Source organism: Saimiri boliviensis, chromosome 4 (assembly GCF_048565385.1).
Source record: "Saimiri boliviensis isolate mSaiBol1 chromosome 4, mSaiBol1.pri, whole genome shotgun sequence".
Lineage (NCBI taxonomy): Eukaryota > Metazoa > Chordata > Mammalia > Primates > Cebidae > Saimiri > Saimiri boliviensis.
In genome coordinates this window covers 133,891,710-133,910,555 of record NC_133452.1, presented here as the reverse complement: position 1 = coordinate 133,910,555, position 18,846 = coordinate 133,891,710, and positions in this window count along the sequence as shown.

Here is an 18,846-nt window from a genome sequence, read left to right as displayed (position 1 = left end):
ATTACAGGAGTCAGTCATCATGCCCAGCCTGATCTCCTATTTGTAATTACTGTATTGAAAAACACTTGTGTATACTTGTTGACTTAAAGAACTAAAAAAGAAGGGGAGGTGTGATTTCACCTTAATAAATGTGATATTCCATGAAAAGTAAATGAAATACATATAAATGAACTTTACTATATTAAACTATTTTTGGATTCTGGACTAGTAGTAGATCACTTCGTTTAATATGAAAATCTTTTTTTTTTTTTTTTTTTTTTTTTTTTGAGACAGTCATCTTCTGTTGCCCAGGCTGGAGTGCACAGGTGCAGTCTCGGCTTACTGCAACCTCTGCCTCCCAGGTTTAAGCGATTCTTCTGCCTCAGTCTCCCAGGTAGATAGGATAACAGGAACATGCTGCCACGCCTAGCTAATTTTTGTATTTTTAGTAGAAACAGGGTTTAACCATGTTGGTCAGGCTGGTCTTGAACTCCTGACTTTGTGATCTGCCCCCCTTGGCCCTCCCAAAGTGCTGGATTACAGGCATTCACCCATCTGGCCAATGAAAACCTTTTTAGCTCTGTAACTTTTTTAAAAAAAGTTTTTTCTTCTCATTGCTCAAACTCATGCAGGATTTTTTAAAATGTGGACATCTGATTTCCTTTAAAAAATATATAAATAGATATAGATATAGATATAGATATCTATATGTTTAGTGGCAACAAGAAGGGGAAAACATGGCAATAAATATGAAGTTACATATTTAAAAACTTTGAATTCTCACAGAAAAGAGTTTAAGAATTATCCTCTGCTGAATAAAAACTTTACAGACAAGGAAGACAATAGATTTGATAAGAGAAAAAGTAACATGGATGTACTTTTGTAACTGCAACAAAATTTGATGGTGTTTATGAGGAAAAGTACAGCAATAATCTCTTCTGTAACTTTCATTAATAGGAATACGATTATTGTAGCCCTATCATATTCACTTTTCAAACAACTTGCTTTTAAAAGTATCATGAAAGTCCTACTTCAGTAAGACCCATTTAAATACCTTTGGTGCTTAGATCTTTCAGTGCAGCATATACATGTTTTAGAGAACTGCTGGCTGGCTGTACATGTTTTTAAAAGCTGTTAGCTAGCTAGAAGGCTACAGTTGAAAATTACACTTTTTATTAGAAATTGTAAACACTGGTCTTATGTTTCATTTGGACTCCTTATTGCATCATCTTCTGTTAACAAAAACAAATTTTGCCTTTTTTTTTTAATCTTTTAATTCCCAGCACAATTTGACTAAAAAGTACAAAAAGTATTCCCTTTTTTTCCCTTTTTATGACAGAATTTAGTTCTGAGTATCTAACAGAACCCCTTCTCTCCCAAAATACAAGAAAATTAACCAGGCTTGATGGGACATAGCTGTGTCCCAGCTACTCAGGAGGCTGAGGCAGGAGGATCACCCAAGCCCAAGAGGTCAAGGCTGCAGTGAGCCACGACCATGCCACAGCAGCTATGCTGCAGCCTGGGTGATAGAGTGAGACCCGGTCTCAAATAATAATCATGATAATGATAACAGTACTAATAATTAAAGTTGTGTACTTACAGTTGTAAACTCTGACTATCAAGATAGGAGCTGGGTGAGGCCTGCCACTGCAGATTTTCACCCACTTCCCTGGTGAGCTGTATGAAGCAGCAGAGTCAGCCAAAATCCCACTTGGAACATACCTCCATTGGCCTGAGAACTAGCCCCCACATCCCACACAGTGGCCACAGCAAGCCCCACCCAAAGAGAGTCTGAACATAACCAGCATTTGAGTAAATAAGCACACTAGGCCGGGCGCGGTGGCTCAAGCCTGTAATCCCAGCACTTTGGGAGGCCGAGGCGGGTGGATCACGAAGTCAAGAGATCGAGACCATCCTGGTCAACATGGTGAAACCCCGTCTCTACTAAAAATACAAAAAATTAGCTGGGCATGGTGGTGAGTGCCTGTAATCCCAGCTACTCAGGAGGCTGAGGCAGGAGAATTGCCTGAACCCAGGAGGCAGAGGTTGCGGTGAGCTGAGATCGCGCCATTGCACTCCAGCCTGGGTAACAAGAGCGAAACTCCGTCTCAAAAAAAAAAAAAAAAAAAAAAAAAAAAAAAAAAAAAAAAAAAAAATTGGTCTTCCTAAGGAACAAGAGAAATCTGAAAGTTTGAAAATTTTATTTGAGAAAATAATTGAGGGAAACTTCCCTGGCCTTAATCTAGACATCCAAATACAAGAAGCTGAAAGAACATCCGAGAAATTCATCTCAAAAAGATCATCACCTAGGCACATAGTCATCAGGTTATCTAAAGTCAAGATGAAGGGAAGAATCTTACAAGCTGTGAGGCAAAATCATCAAGCAACCTGTAAAGGAAAACCAATCAGATTAACTGCAGATTTATCAGCAGAAACCCTACAACCAAGAAGACATTGGGGTCCAATCTTTACACACCTTAAACAAAATAATTATCAACCAACAATTTTGTATCCAGTAAAAGTAAGCTTTATAAATCAAGGAAAGATAAAGTATTTTTCAGACAAACAAATGCTGAAAGGACTTGCCACTGTCAAGCCAACACTACAAGAACTGCTAAAAGATATTTGAAATACACCAAAATATGACCTCCTTAAAGGATAACTCTCACAGGGATTATGAAACAGTCATTGCTAAAAAAAAAAAAAAAAAAAAAAAAAAAAAAAAAAAAAAAAAAAAAAAGCTATTTAGGCAACTAGCACAATGAGTAGAATAGATCCTCACATGGCAGTACTAACACTGAATGTAAAGGGACTCAATGCTCCACTTAAAAGATACAAAATTGCAAAATGGATAAGAATTCATCAACTAAGTATCTACTGTCTTTGAGATACTCACCTAACACATAAAGACACATATAAACTCAAGATAAAGTGATGGGAAAAGATATTCCATGCAAATGGACACCAAAAGCAACAGGAGTAGCTGTTATTATATCAGACAAAACAGACTTTAAAGCAATAACAGTTTAAAAAAACCAAGAGGGACATTATATAATGACAAAAGGACTAGTCCAACAGGAAGATATCACAATCCTAAATATATATGCACCTAATACTGAAGATCCCAAATTTATAAAACTATTATGACTAGACTTAAGAACTGAGATAGATAGCAACACGATAATACTGAGGGATGTTAATTACTGACGGCACTAGACAAATTATCAAGATAGAAAGTCAACAAAGAAACAACAGACTTAAACTATACCCTAGAACAAATGAACTTAATAGATAGTTATAGAACACCCAACAACTGCAACAATATACATTCTGTTCATTAGCACAGGGAACATTCTCCAAGATAGACCATATTATATGCCCTAAACCAGTCTCAACAAATTTGAGAAAATTGAAATTATGTCAGGTGAATACACAGTAAATACACAGATCACAGTGGAATAAAACTGGAAATCAACTCCAAAATAGGCCCACACAACCATGCACATACATGAAAATTAAATCACCTCATCCTGAATGATCATTGGCTCAACAATACAATCAAGATGGAAATATAAAAATTCCTTGAAGTGTCAGGCATAGTGGCTCATGCCTATAATCCCAGCGTTGTGGGAGGCCGAGGTGAGTGGATCACCTGAGGTCAGGAGTTCAAGACCAGCCTGACCAATATGAGGAAACCCCATCTCTACTAAAAAAACAAAAATTAGCTGGGCATGGTGGTGGGTACCCATAGTCCCAGCTACCGGGGAGGCTGAGACAGGAGAATTGCTTTGCCTAAACCCAGGAGGTGGAGATTGCAGTGAGCCAAGACTGTGCCACTGCACTCTAGCCTGGGTGACAGAGCAAGATTCCGTCGCAAAAAAAGAAAAAAAAAAAAAAACCCTTGAACTGGCTGATAAGTGACACAACCTATCAAAACCTCTGTGATACAGAAAAATCGGTGCTAAGAGAAAAATTCATGGCATTAAATGACTACATCAAAAAGTCTGAAAGAGCACAAATAGACAATTTGGGCTCATATCTCCAGAATCTAGAGAAATAAGAAAAAACAAAACCCATACCATACCCAACAGAAGAAAAAAAATAACTAAAATCAGAGTCAATGAAATTGAAACAAAAAATTACAAAAGCTAAACGGAAAAAAAAGCTGGTTGTTTGAAAAGTTAATCAAATTGATAGACAATTAGCAAGATTAACCAAGAAAAGAAGAGAGAAGATCCAAATGAGCGCAGTTAGAATCAAAACGGGAAGGCCAAGCCTGGTGACTCATGCCTGTAATCTCAGCACTTCGAAAGGCCAAGATGGATGAAATCGGCTGAGGTCAGGAGCTCAAGACCAGCCTGGCCAATAGAGTAAAACCCTGTCTCTACAGAAAATACAAAAAATTAGCCAGACGTAGTTGTGCACACCTGTGAACTCAGCTACTAGGGAGGTTGGGACAGGGGAAACTGTTGAACCCAGGAGGCAGAGGTTTCAGCGAGCCAATATTGTGCCACTGCACTGCTGCCTGGGAGACAGATCAAGACTCCATCCAAAAAAAAAGAAAAGAAAAGAAACAAAACAGGAGATATTCAAACCAATACCACAGAAATACAAAAGATCATTCAAGGCTACTATGAACACCTTTATAGACATAAACTACAAAACCTAGAGAATATGGATAAATTCCTGGAAATATACAACCCTCCTAGATTAAACTAGGAAGAAATGGAAATCCTGAACAGACCAATAATAAGCAGTCAGATTGAAATTGTAATATTAAAAGTTACCAACAACAACAAAAGCCAAGGGCCAGATGGATTCACAGCGAAATTCTATTAGACATTCAAATAAATAGTAGCAGTCCCACTGACACTATTCTAAAAGGCAGAAAAAGGGAATCCTCTCTAAATCATTCTATGAAGCCAGTATCACCCTAATATCAAAACCAGGAAAGGATGTAACAAAGAAACAAAACTACATGCCAATATCCCGAATGAACACAGATACAAAAATCCTCAAAAAATACTAGCTAACAGAATCCAACAGCATATCAACACAATAATCAAACAGACTCCAACAGCATATCAAAACATATCAAAACAATAATCCCCCATGATCAAGTGGGTTTCATACTACAGATACAGGCATAGTTTAACGTATGCAAGTCAATAAATGAAAACAAAATTTAAAACAAAAATTTAAAATAAACATAAACAAAATTTAAAACAAAAATCCCATGATCATCTCCATACATGCAGAAAAATCATTTCACAACATCCAGTATCCCCTTATGATTAAAACTCTCAGCAAAATAAGCATAGAAGCAACATACCTTAAGGAAATAAAAGGCGTCTATGACAAACACATGGCCAACATTTTACTGAATGAAGAAAGGGTGAAATCATACCCAGTGGGAACCAGGACAAGTCAAGGATTCCTACTTTCAGCACTTCTATTCAGCGTAGTACTGGCAGCCCTAGCCAGAGCAACAGGACAGGAGAAAGAAATAAAGGGCATCTAAATTGGTAATGAGGGAGTCACGCTGTCGCTGTTTGCTGCTGACATGATTGTATGCCTAGAAAACCCTGAGGACTCCTCCAAAAAGCTCCTAGAACTGGTAAATGAATTCAGCAAAGTTTCAGGATACAAAATTTATATACACAAGTCAGTAGCCCTGATATACACCAACAGCCACCAAGCTGAGAATCAAATCAAGAACTCAGCCACTTTTACTTTAGCTGCAAGAAAATTAAAAGACCTAGGAATATACCTAGCCAAGTAGGTAAAAGACCTCTACAAGGAAAACTACAAAACACTGCTGAAAGTAATCATAGATGACATAGACAAATGGAAACCCAGCGCATGCTCATGGATGGGTAGAATCAATATGGTGAAAATGACCATACTGCCAAAAGCAATCTACAAGTTCAGTGCAATTTTCATCAAAATACCACCGTCATTCTTCACAGAACTAGAAAAAGCAATCCTAAAATTCATATGGAACCAAAAAAGACACTGCATAGCCAAAGTAAGACTAACCAAAAAGAAGAAATCTGGAGCCATTACATTAACCGACTACAAACTATACTATAAGGCCACGGTCACCAAAACCGCATGGTGCTGTTATAAAAATAGGCATACAGGCTGGGTGTGGTGGCTCACACCTGTAATCCCAGCACTTTGGGAGGCTGAGGTGGGTGGATCATGGGATCAGGCAATGGAGACCATCTTGGCCAACATGGTGAAACCCTGTCTCTACTAAAAATGCAGAAATTAGCCAGGCATGGTGGTGCGAACCTGTAGTCGCAGCTACTCAGGAGGCTGAGGCAGGAGAATTGCTTGAACCCAGGATGTGGTGATGCAGTGAGCTGAGACCACATCACTGCACTCCAGCCTGGGCAACAGCGAGACTATGTCTCAAAAAAAAAAAAAAAAGGGTATATAGACCTATGGAACAGAATGGAGAACCAAGAAATAAAGTGAAGTACTATGGTCAACTGATTTTCAACAAAGCAAACAAAAACATAAACTAGGGAAAGGACACCCTGTTCAACAAATGGTACTGGGTTGATTGGCAGGCCACATATAGAATAAAACTGGATCCTCATCTCTCACCTTATGCGAAAATTAACTCAAGATGGATCAAAGACTTAAATCTAACACGTGAAACCATAAAAATTGTAAAAGATGACATTAAAAAAAAAAAACCCTTTTAGACATTGTCTTAGGCAAAGACTTCATGATCAAGAACCCAAAAGCAAATGAATCAAAAACAAAGATAAATAGATGGAACTTAATTAAACTAAAAGCCTCTGCACAGCAAAGAAATAATCAGCAGAGTAACAGACAACCCACAGAGTGAAAGAAAATCCTCACGATCTATACATCTGACAAAGGACTAATATTGAGAACCTACAAAGAATTCAAAGAAATCAGCAAAAAACAAAACAAAAAATCCCATCCAAAAATGTGCTAAGGAGGCCACCATCATGAACGACACAGTAACTATCTGCACTAGAAAGTTCACGACCAGCCAACTACTTCAGAGTAAACAAATGGTCGTTGTCCTTCACCCCGGGAAGGCAGCAGTGCCTAAGTCAGAAATTCGGAAAAAACCTGCCAAAATGTACAAGGCCACACCGGATGCCATCCTTGTATTTGGATTCTGAACTCATTTTGGTGGTGGCAAGACAACTGGCTTTGGCATGACTTATGATTCCCTGGATTATGCAAAGAAAAATGAATCCAAACATAGACTTGCGAGACATGGCCTGTATGAGAAGAAAAAGACCTCAAGAAAGCAACGAAAGGAACACAAGAACAGAATGAAGGAAGTCAGAAGGACTGCAAAGGCCAATGTCGGTGCTGGAAAAAGCCAAAGGAGTCAAAGTGCTGCAATGATCTTATCTTGGCCGTTGTGGATGTTTCACAAGACGCTTAATAAACTAAAAACTTTCAAAAAAAAAATGTGCTAAGGACATAAATAGAAAATCCTCAGAAGAAATATACAAATGGCTAACAAACATGAAAAAATGCCCAGCCTCATTAACGATCTGGGAAATGCAATTCAAAACCACAGTGCAATAACAACTCACTCGCAAGAATGACCATAGTCAAAATATCAAAAAATAGTACATGTTGGCGTGGATGTGGTGAGAAGGGAACACTTTTACACTGCTGATGGGCATGTAAACTAGTACAGTTATGGAAAACAGTTTGGAGATTCCTTAAATAACTAAAAGTAGGTCTACTATTTGATCCAGCAATCCCGCTATCAAGTATCTACCCAGAGGAAAATAAGTGATTATGTGAAAAAGAAACCCAAATATGCAAGTTAGTAACAGCACAATTGGCAATTGCAAAACTATGGAACCAGCCCAAATGCCCATCAATCGATGAGTGGATAAAGAAAATGAAATATAGATATAGATATAGAGACCATGGAATGCTACTCAGCCATAAAAAAGAACGAAATAACGGGATTTGCAGCAACCTGGATGGAAATGGAGACCATTATTCTAAGTGAAGTAACTCAGGAATGGAAAACCAAACATGGTATGTCCTCAATCATAAGTGGGAGTTAAGCTATGAGGAAGCAAAGGCATTAGACTGATAAAATGTACTTGGCCACTCAGGGGAAGGGGAGTAGGGAGGTGAGGGATAAAAGACTACACACTGGGTACAGTGTATGCTGCTACAGTGATGGGTGCACGAAAATCTCAGAAATCAATGCTAAAGACCTTATTCACGTAACCAAACACCACCTGTTCCCCAAAAACCTACTGAAATTTTAAAAAATAAAAAGCAAAACAACCCCATTCCCCAAAAAAGAAATACAGAAGAGCTAAATAAGTGGGGAGAATTACCATGTTCAAGGATCGGAATATTCAGTATTGTTGAGGTACCAAGTCTCCCAAAATTGATCTGTAGCTTAAATGCAATTCCAATCAAAATCATGGCAGGCCTGAACCTAAAATTTAAAAAAAATACAAATAAATCCTAGCAGGATTTTTATAAAAGAAATTACCAAGCTGATTTTTCAATTTATATGGAAATCTCAAAGACTTTGAATAGCCCCTGTAATTTTTAAAAAGAAGAAACTTGGCTGGGTGCGGTGGCTCATGCCTGTAATCCCAGCACTTTGGGAGGCCGAGGCAGGGGGATCACCTGAGGTCGGGAGTTTGAGACCAGCCTGACAAACGTAGAGAAAGCCTGTCTCTACTAAAAATACAAAATTAGCTGGGCATGGTGGCACATGCCTGTAATTCCAGCTACTAAGGAGGCTGAGCCAAGAGAATTGCTTGAACCTGGGAGGCAGAGGTTGTGGTGAGCGAAGATCACGCCATTGCACTCCAGCCTGGGCAACAACAGTGAAACTCAGTCTTAAAAAAAAAAAAAAAGGAAACTTGGAAAATACACACTACCTGATTACAAGACTTTCTATGAAGCTCCAGGAATCAAAGCTATCCTCATTGGCATAAGGATAGCCATGAATCAGCGGAAAAGAATAAAGAGTACATGAATAAAACCACACATATATGTCTCTGAAAAATGCTTCAAGGGGAAAGGATCATGTTTTCAACAAATGTGCTGGGGAAAAAATAACAAGAAAAAGAAGGAACACCATATCCAAAAACTAACAATACAAATCATAGATGCAAACATGAGCTAAAGTTGTTAGCCTTCTAAAACAGTGCTACCCAATAGATAATAAACTGAGTCACAAATGTGAACCACATCGGTAATCTTTAATTTTCTAGTAGCCACATTTTAAAAACCAAAAAGTAATCAGTGAAATGATTTTTAGCAATATGTTTATTCATCCAAAATACAACTTTAACATGTAATCAATGTAAACGATTATTGGCATAGTTAACATTTTTTCTCATACTTAGTCTTTCTGGAAATTATTCCTTGGAGCCTCCAGGGCTTAGAATTCCCTTAATTTTACATCCTGCCATGTCAAGATTTCCTCTGGTTCCGCGGATTCTAAGATTTGCGGAAGACATCAGTACCATTTACATTTCCAATTCCGGGTGCAGGAAAGAAAGAGTACAGAGACACGGGGGGGTGGGGTCTGGGACCCACCTCAGCCTCCTCCTCTCCCAGCCATCCTCCACACACCCTCCCCACAAACTCAGGGTTTCATGAAATGCCAGGCACAGGTGAAAAGCGGGAGATACACAAACCCAGACCTCCGCAACCCGCCTCAGAAAGTCCTTCTGAAATCTACCCAGCCCCACTCCTGCCGCAGCCTGGGTGCTTTCCCTGGTGGAGCCCCACGTCTTCAGAGGGTGATTGTAGAACACCGCTCCTCCCAGTAACCCAGGGCTCACTCCTTCATCTGCTTTAGGACTCAGCTCCCAGGGCGCCTCTCGGGAAATCTCACACCGATAATAATAACTTGAAATTGCTCCTGACTCCTTCATCTTCCGCGCCTTGCTTTTCTCTTAATCATTCTTCACTTAGGGACACCCCTGTAGCTGACTTCAGTGACTTTTTATTGGCCGTATCTTTCAACTGAAGATAAATTCCTTGAGGGCCGTGATTTTTCCTGCTTGATTTTTACCCACGCACCTAGAATAGCGCCTGACAAAAAGGTGCTGAATAAATCTAGAGACCAGGACCTCTTAGAGTCTGGGACTTACAGGTCGGTATTTTCCCCAATATGTGATATATTTTTTTTAGGTCCCCAGCGGGGAGGCATACCCAGGACAGCGAGTGCAGCCTCAGTGGCAGACGTCCCCCGAGACCTCTCCCGCCGCAGAGCAAGACAGACCCCTGCGCAGCCTCCGGGGAGCAGCCTCCAGGGCGGAGCCGCGAGCCGCTTCAGCGAGGGAGTCCGGGCCAAAGCGCCAAAATCCGCCACTGTGGCTCAGCCGCAGCCTGTTTGGCGCTGGGGAGCCTCTCCTGGCGGGCGACCGTCGCGAACAATCAACGGAACCAGAAACTAGATTTGGGTCCGAGATCAAGGACCTTTAACCAGGGACTGGAGACGGCAGGGGACGAGGCCTAAGGGATGTAGACGGCAGGTCCTGTCTGCTTAGGTCGCAAAGGGGAAGAGGAAGGGGAACCCCAGAGTCCTGGAATGGGCCTGGGGCGGGGCCGCCCTCCAGGATCCGAGAGGGTGCGAGTTCCGATGCCGGGTCCTGCAGGTCCGGGGCGTGCGGAGGAACCGCCTTCAGGAGCAAATGCTCAGCCCCGTCTGGTCACAGACATCCTTGTATCCCAAGATAGTCTCCAGCTCCGACGCCACGTGCTTCCCGGGTCCCTGCACACTAGGGTTGCAGACTCAACTAGTGGATTCCGGGGAGGAGAGACCTTCCTCCCGGGAAGCAGCACAACAAATTTCAGGGACTCGGGAGTCCACGACCTTATTCCAAAACCACTGAGAGATTGCGTACTGGGAGCACAGAATGTCTGTGGGGTCAACCCCGACCTGGGAACCAGATCTTAGGTCCTGCAGACCTCCCTCTGCCTTGAGGTCGCAGTACACCGCCTCTAACTGGGAGGAAAAGTCTGTCGCGGGACGGGGTCGCCCCATGTGCCCAGAGGCCTGTTCTGCAGCTGGGAACCGAAGGGGACCGTGGGGAGGTCCCCGGTGGGGAAGCGAAAGGGGAGCTGCGTGTCTGTCCTCAGTCCCTCGGCCACGCGGGGGCGCTGCCGCTCCGCGCTCGGGTTCTGAGGAGCCGCTCCGGAGCCGTCGGGGCGGTGGTGTGAGTAGGACGGAGATTGTTGATCCAGAAGGGATGCATCAATGAGGTGGGGCTGGGGTGACCAGGGGGTGGAAATTCCTTCTGAGAAGCCCTGGACTGCGGGGGTTCGGGCTCTGCAGAGGGGAGGAGCGCTCTGGAGCTGCCTCTCTCTGAGGTTTCCCGCTCCTCCTTTCAAACCCTCTCTCTAGCCTTTTGATGGCAACACTCCAGCAAAATGGACAATTGATCATTTTTTTCTTCCACTCCTTAATCCTTTACTGAGCGCTGCTTGTAAATAATTTTATTTTAAGAGAGTTTTAAATTTACGTAAAAGTCGCCAAGGTAGTACAGAGTTGCCATCCTCCCCACACTCAGCTTCCCCTGGTGCTGACATCTCGCATTACTATGGTCCATTTGTCACAGCTACTTAAGCCATTTTGATACCTTGTTATTGACTAAACTGCAGACTCTATTTGGAGTTCATCAGCGTTCCCCTAATGTCCTTTCTGTGTTCCGGGATTCCATCGAGAACATCACGTCACATTTAGTCTCCTTCATGCCTCCTCCGCCTCCTCCGGTGTGTGGCCGTCTCCGAGGTTTTCCTAATTTTTGATGTCCTTCACAATTTGGGGAAGTATTGACCACATACATTCTGAAATGTCCCTCAAATTGAATTTAGTTGCGATTTAGATCATGATTAGACTACAGTTATGATTTTTTAGATGAGGTGAAGTGCTTTTCTCCAAACACCTTATCAAGGTTCTATAATATCAATTTGATGAGCCACTGTTGATGTTGAAGTCGACCACCTGGTATTTTAGCTTCCTGTAGCTGCCAGAACAAATTCCCACAAGGTTGGCAACTTACTACAACAGAAAATTATTCTTTCACGGTTCTGGAGGCGCCAACTCCAAAGTCAGCATGCAGAGCCACACCCCTGGGAAGGCTCTAGGAGCGGGTCCCATCCTCGCGTCTTCCAGCTCTGGCAGTTGCAGGGCCTTCGTCAGCGTTCCTTGGCTTGTAGCCCCATTGCTCCGATCTCTGCCTCCTTCTTCATGTCGCCTCCTCCTCTTCTAATTCTCTCTTCTGTGCACCTGTTAGGAAGACACTTGTCATTGGACTTAGAGCCCACCTGGCTCATCCAGGAGGATCTCCTCATTTCAGTATCCTCAGCTTCATCACATCTACAAAGACCCTTTTCCCAAACAACGTGACATCACAGCTTTGGGGACTAGGACATAAATCATATTTTTGTGGGGACCACCATTCAACCCACTACATCTGTCCCAGAAAGGCAACCCACCAGTGCACCACAGATTATAATCCTCATTCTCATTCCAAAATAAACTCAGCATGTTTTGGACATTTATCTAATATCTTTTTTTTTTTAATTCAGGTTGAATACTCTGGTGTCAGAAGTGCTCCTGAAGAAAGATTTTCTTTGGAGGAGACTAATACTGTGTTCGTTGCTTGATTCTTTTCCTCTATTTCTGAGGATCTTTTGAGAGCAAAATTTACTTCCTAAAAAGGTAGGGATGAGTCGACCCTTGAAAAGCTGTTTGGGCTGTTGTCACCATTCTATGAGAATTCAGTCTCCCAAAAGGGAAATTTTCTGTTGTCAGGAAAAACTGGTACATGAATAAATAAGAATATCATTAGGCAGTGTGCCAGTCTCAAGAAAAATCTGAAGAAAATGGTAACAGGATAGACAGTTAGAGCACAGGCTGCCCACCAAGCAAAAAGAAAAATCCTAAGCTAGGGACACTGTTAAAAAACAACTCCCTCCAACCACTACCATCTTCTAGGACTCCTGTCAGGCATGTGTTCAATAATAGTAGTCGTTGCCTCATGCCTGTAATCCCAGCACCTTGGGAGGCTGAGGTGGAAGGATTGCTTGATCTCATGAGTTTGGAACCATCCTGGGCCACATAGCAGGAGCTCTTCTCTATTTTTAAAAAATTAAAATCAGTAAGAAAAGGAAAAAATTAAGATCTTCTCTTGCATACATTTTAAACCACTAGATAGAGTACATCAAAGTAAATTTAGATCTTCAATCGCCATCCTTGGGGTCTTTTCAGTTCCCCAAACTTGTCTTTCTTAAAACAAAACTAGAAGACCACAGTCCTACAATTAAACAATGTGAATGGGAGGCTTACTTTGCTTGGTACCTCAAAGCTTCGAAGTACATTTGGGATTGGAAAGTTGCCTCCCTCTAAAATTCTATGTCAAAATTAACTGAGACCCACAAACAGGTGAGGAAGGACACCACGGCTTTAGGGCCCCAGATTCTTTCCTCTCCAGACAAGATTTCCTGTTCTCTTTCTTCCGGCCTTCTCTAGCGACCTTTGGCTGAATTACCTTTCCCTCCAATCCCTCAGTTTCCAATACCCCTGAACCTGGGCTGTCAAAACTTATCCCCTTAAAGTTAAACTTACTGATTTCCTAAAACCAAAATTTCTTTCTTTTTTTGAAGCCAGGCTGAACTTTTAGCCATTACCAAGTAATTCCCAAGGGTCACTGAGGACCCTTACCCATTTGCTGATTAATTCAGCACAGCACTTCAGGCTTCCCAGCCAGATTTTCCTAACACATACCGGTTGGTTCACACACCGCTTGGTGAAGAGCAGGCTCCGTACTGCATGGCCAGTGCTGGTTGGTGTGACACTGGGGGAGGAGGGGATGTTTAGGCAAAACCACCTTCAAAGACGATGATAGATCCAGAGCATAGGGGGAAAAAAAACCATGAGGCAATATTTGACGCTTTTTCTAAAACCTTAGATGGAATAACATCCAAACCTATACCCAAGAACCTAATGAGCTGGTTTACACTCATTACATTTGGATCCAGGTGTGTTTAAAGAAAACACTGCATCACCTATGGATATTAAATCTACCTGAGTAGCCTTTAATTCTGAATTTGTGAATGGCTTTTCTTCAAAACATTCTGAGCTTGGTAAAAGAGCCAGCATGAGGTGGGAAACTGCCCACTTCTAATCTCATCCATTTGGCGATCAGCTGCCTGCCCCCTTGAGGACACTGCCAAGAAAACTTGTAAAATTCTTCATCTCCAATGACAGGAGATGGCGACACTCAGAAACAACACTAGGCAGAGAGTCCCCTGGCTGGGCCACTACTCTAAGAAGCCAGGCCACTGGAAAGGAGATTGCTGAAAAAGAAACAATCTCTTTCTCAACTCTCCTCCTCCCTAACCTGGAGACCAGTCTCAATAAAGGGGCTCTGAGGACATACAGAGGCTCTTCCCAGTTCTCCCACTTAATCTTCTGAGTGAAACGAGCATGAATGAGGGATGGAGTCTTAACTGTACTTGTAGACACACCTGAGCAACACTGTCAGTGTTTAATCCCACCACACTCACCTCAGAGTAATAAAAAAGATACAACTGGTGAAAGCTTCCAGCAAGCCTTGAACAGCTTTGGTCTCACAGCCCATTTCTTCTGCCCTGGCCCTCTGCAAGATACTCACCCCTTTTTGCTACTTAATTCTTCCCCCACATCTACCTCCGTAGACATGATTTGCTAGAAAAATACCATGCTGGAACTTGGTTTTCCCAAAATGAAAAAGTAATGTTAGAATATGACAAACCAAACTGTGCTGATTCGACCTTGGAGTCCCCTGAGGACTCTCCAAATTCCCCCACTTGTAATGTCATTCCCACTGAGAAAACAAACACAATGCTGCCATGTGTTAGGTTGTTCTTGTGTTGCTGTAAAGAAGTACCTGGCCAGGCACAGTGGCTCATGCTTGTAATCCCAGCACTCTGGGTGGCCAAAGCAGGAGGATTGCTGGAAGCCAGTAGTTTGAGACCAGCCTGAGCAACATGGTAAACCCTGTCTCTACTTAAAAATTCAAAGATTAGCTGGGTGTGGTGGCACACGCCTGTACTCCAGCTACTTGGGAGGCTGAGGTGTGAGAATTACTTGAACCCGGAGGGGGAGTTTGCAGTGAGCCAAGACAGCGCCAGTGTATTCCAGCCTGGGTGTGGGTAACCCCCATACAGGTACCGAGGAAGGAGAGCCAAGCAGAATCCTGGCACAATTAAGGCCTGAGGAATATCTCAGTTTATAGTGTTACTACGCCATTATGTCCCTTTATACAATCCTCTATATAAAACCATATGTTAGTTCATAGAATGAGTACCTAAAGAGTATCTTACCACACAGTTATTTCCATATATATAAAAAAACTATATCTTAGTTCATAATCGGAGGAATGCCTAGAGTAGATACACTACAGAGCATGAATTAAGGAATAAGCAGCTTATAATCGGAGGAATGTCTAGAGCAGACACAGGGCAGAGCATGATTTAAGGGAAAACAGTTATACCAGGACAAGAATCCATGGCCTAGGTGGCAGCGTACAATATCGTAAAGATACCCGCTGTATGGCAGGCTTGGGGCAAGAGCCGCTCCTCCTGATAAAGGAGTTGTAGGACCTTGCTCCAGTTCTCGTGGAAGCCTGCCCTCAGAACGGGAATCCACCTTCGTGACTGTGAACTTTAATAGCTCTTGCTACTGTACTGCTCAAAAAGCATTCCCCTGTGGAACTCATTGGAAGCTGCCAGCAGGTGGCGTAGACCCTGACAGTTCTGTCACTGCTATGTGACTTAAAGCATCCTCCTATATAAATCTTAGTATCTTGCCCATAGATAGAGGTATTGCGCACTGCATCCTCTTCACTGCGCACGGACCACCTCCATTTCTCGGTGACCTAATGGCGGTGAACTCTTTACTGCACATGGCCCTTGCCTCGATGACCTAAATAGGAATGGACCCCTTGCTGTGCACTGTCCACCTCCCAGCCTAGGTGACCTAATGGGAGTGAACCCCTTGTTTTATTGCTCAGGACCCTATCACTATCTTTAAAGATGACTTCACTCACTGCCCTGCCCCCTAACTTATACACAATAAATATGCTTCTGGACATTCGGAGCCTCGCCAGACTCCACTCATAGGTGGTGTGGCCCCCCGAGACTAGCTGCATTTTCCTTGTACTTCTGTGTCCTGTCTCTTTATTCCTTGGATCCTGCACTTCAGCACAGCATAAGGGACACCCCACAACCCTGTGGGCCATCAGCCCTATACCTGGGTGACAAAGTGAGACTGTGTCTCAAATCTTAACTTTTTCAAAAAAAAAAAAAAAAACGATTACCTGAGATGGGTAATTTATGAAGAGGTTTAACTGGCTAACGGTTCTGCGTGCTTGACCGGGAAGCTCGGCATCTGCTCAGCTTCTGATGTGGTTGCAGGAGGCTTACAAGCACAGTGGAGGCAAAGAAGAGCAGGCATGTCACCTAGTGAAAGCAGGAACAAGGAGCAGGTGGGGGCCACACACTTTTAAACAACCAGATCTTATGAGGCTTACTCACTATCTCAAGGACAATACCAAAGTGACGATGATAAATCATTTCTGAGAATCATGTCCCTACAATCCAGCCACCTCCCACCAAGGCCTACCACCAACACTGTGGATTACAATTCAACGTGAGATTTGAGTGGGGACAAATATACAAACTAATCCTACCCCGTCACTGCTGAATCCCATCCCTGTTTTAATACAGGCAAAACCCTCTATTGATACTGGCAAAATTTACAGTACACTTCCTATTAAAATCCAGCTTCATCCATCAAGACCCTTGCCTAATATCAAATAATATCCACTAAAGCAAATGGCATTATAAGTTATTAAACCTATTACAGAAGAACAAGAGAGCCTCACACCGAGTCCAGCTCAAGCATAGAGACTCAGACCCAGGCGGCACTGAAGAATTAAGAAACAGACACAGAGATAGAAAGTAAAAGTTGAGTTCAGAGTGGGGATCAGGGGTCCCCCAGCATTTCCAGCTGAGAGTGCAGAGCAGACTCTGACTTATGTATTTATTCTTTATTTTCCAGTGACAAGTTTTACAAGTGGATGCTCTGTGTTCTTTCATTGGTTAGAGGTAAACTAACCAGGCAGCTGGTGTATATTTACTACAGGTTAAAGGCAAACTAGAAAGCACTCTTTAGAGAGAACAAAGGAAAGAGTCACCTATCCTATGTTCAAAGAACTAATTCATCTGGTGTGAGGCATATTCATATTGGTTACTATTTTATAATGCTCTGAGCAGTTTTCCACTTTGGGGGCAGTTTTGCACTTTGGGGTGACTAGGTTTTCCTTGCCGTCGCTCTCACAGCAAACAGTATGATTTCTCACACACGTCAGGATTTGCTCTCAACAGCCTTGTTATACCACATACTCATCCTTGTAATGTGCCAATGTACCTATTAAAAAAAAAAAACCCAAATACCTGTGGGTGGAGTTTTGTTCAGAACTTCTGAGCAGTAAATGACATCATGATTCTAAGGCATCCAGTGGTTCCAAATCCCCATATTTTATTAAACTCATTACTTATTGATAGCAGGTTTTTCACTGTCACTAATCTATGTCATGCATTCTTTAGTAATCCAGTGGATCAGGATTCCTTTTTCCTTTTACCTGGGAAAGCCAACAGTTTACCTAGACAGTAATGCCGCCATGCTTTCACTGAAAGCCTTTTCTGAGTTTTTCAAATCTTAAGGGAAGATGTGGAGGATATACATTCTCCTTAAGGTTCCACCTTACTACAGTATATAGATGAACTTCTTCTTTGCTCTGCTTCACAGAGGGCCTACAAAAAAGGCACTGTACGTCTGTTAAAGCAACTGGCTGCAAAACACCATAAATCTGTAAGGAAAAAACCGCAGCTAGTAAAAACTCAGGGGAAGTATTTGGGACATTTAACTTCATAAAATCAATTGCGTTTAGACGCAGACTGGTGTTTTGCAATTCCTTCACCCAAGAACCAAATGCCACAGAAAAACACAGAATATTATAATGTTGTACTTGCAGTGTGAAACTACTTACATATTAACTAGAAAGACTAAAAAAGTACCAATAAAAAATAATAACTACAATGGCCTTTCAAGACACTGTACAATAATATATGAATAGAAACAACAAAAAGTTAAAAAGCAGGCCGGGCACAGTGGCTCACGCCCATAATCCCAGCATTTTGGAAGGCCGAGATGGGCAGATCACCTGAGGTCGGGAGTTCGAGACAAGCCTGACCAACACAGAGAAACCTCATCTCTACTAAAAATGTAAAAATTAGCTGGGTGTGGCGGTGCATGCCTGTAGTCCGAGCTACTGGGGAAGCTAAGGCAGGAGAATCGCTTGAAACCGAGGGCCAGAGGTTGTGGTGAGCTGAGATCAGGTCACTGCACTCCAGCCTGCTCAACAAGAGCAAAACTCAATCTCAAAAAAAAAAAAAAATGCAGGGGGATGAAGTTAAAGTGTGAAATTGAGGCCAGGTGCAGTGGCTCATGTCTGTAATCCCAGCACTTTGGGAGGTCAAGGCAGGTGGATCAGCTGCGGTTTGAGACCAGCCTGACTAACATGGTGAAATCCCATCTCTACAAAAAATACAAAAGTTATCAGGATGTGGTGGCAAACACCTGCAATCCCAGCTACGTGTGAGGCTGAGACAAGAGAATCGCTTGAACCTGGGAGGTGGAGATTGTAGTGAGTCAAGATTGTGCCACTGCACTCCAGTCTGGGCAACAAGAGCAAAAGTCCATCTCAAAAAATAAATAAATAAAATGAACAGTGACATTTTTATTATCTTTTCAGTTCT